This window comes from Alligator sinensis, unplaced genomic scaffold (assembly GCF_000455745.1).
Source record: "Alligator sinensis unplaced genomic scaffold, ASM45574v1 scaffold463_1, whole genome shotgun sequence".
NCBI lineage: Eukaryota > Metazoa > Chordata > Crocodylia > Alligatoridae > Alligator > Alligator sinensis.
In genome coordinates, this window is record NW_005842584.1 from 150,754 (window position 1) to 150,974 (window position 221).

Below are 221 nucleotides of genomic sequence, written 5' to 3' on the forward strand. Positions count from 1 at the left end.
CAGATGGAGGCAGAGAGACCCCCCCACACCAAGGAATTTGCCTTAGCCCCTGAGCAGCCTCCCCCAGGATGGCTGAAGGAGGCCGTGGGCAGCACAGGGCATGGCAGCGTGGCTCTACCCGGTTCAGAACTGGAGGAGCAGGGAGCTCCCAGCTGCACCAGGGCAGGGTATCTTCAGCTACCCAAGGCCCCATCTCCACGCCAAGCCTCTGGCCTGGGCTG

At 64.7% G+C, this 221-nt stretch overlaps 1 protein-coding gene across 1 annotated transcript in view; it reads left to right on the forward strand.

Moving 5' to 3' along the window:
- The window catches only part of TMOD4 (tropomodulin 4), an 8,591-nt gene that overhangs the window by 3,145 nt on the left and 5,225 nt on the right, over positions 1 to 221 (forward strand). The gene's annotated exons all lie outside the window — the stretch shown is intronic.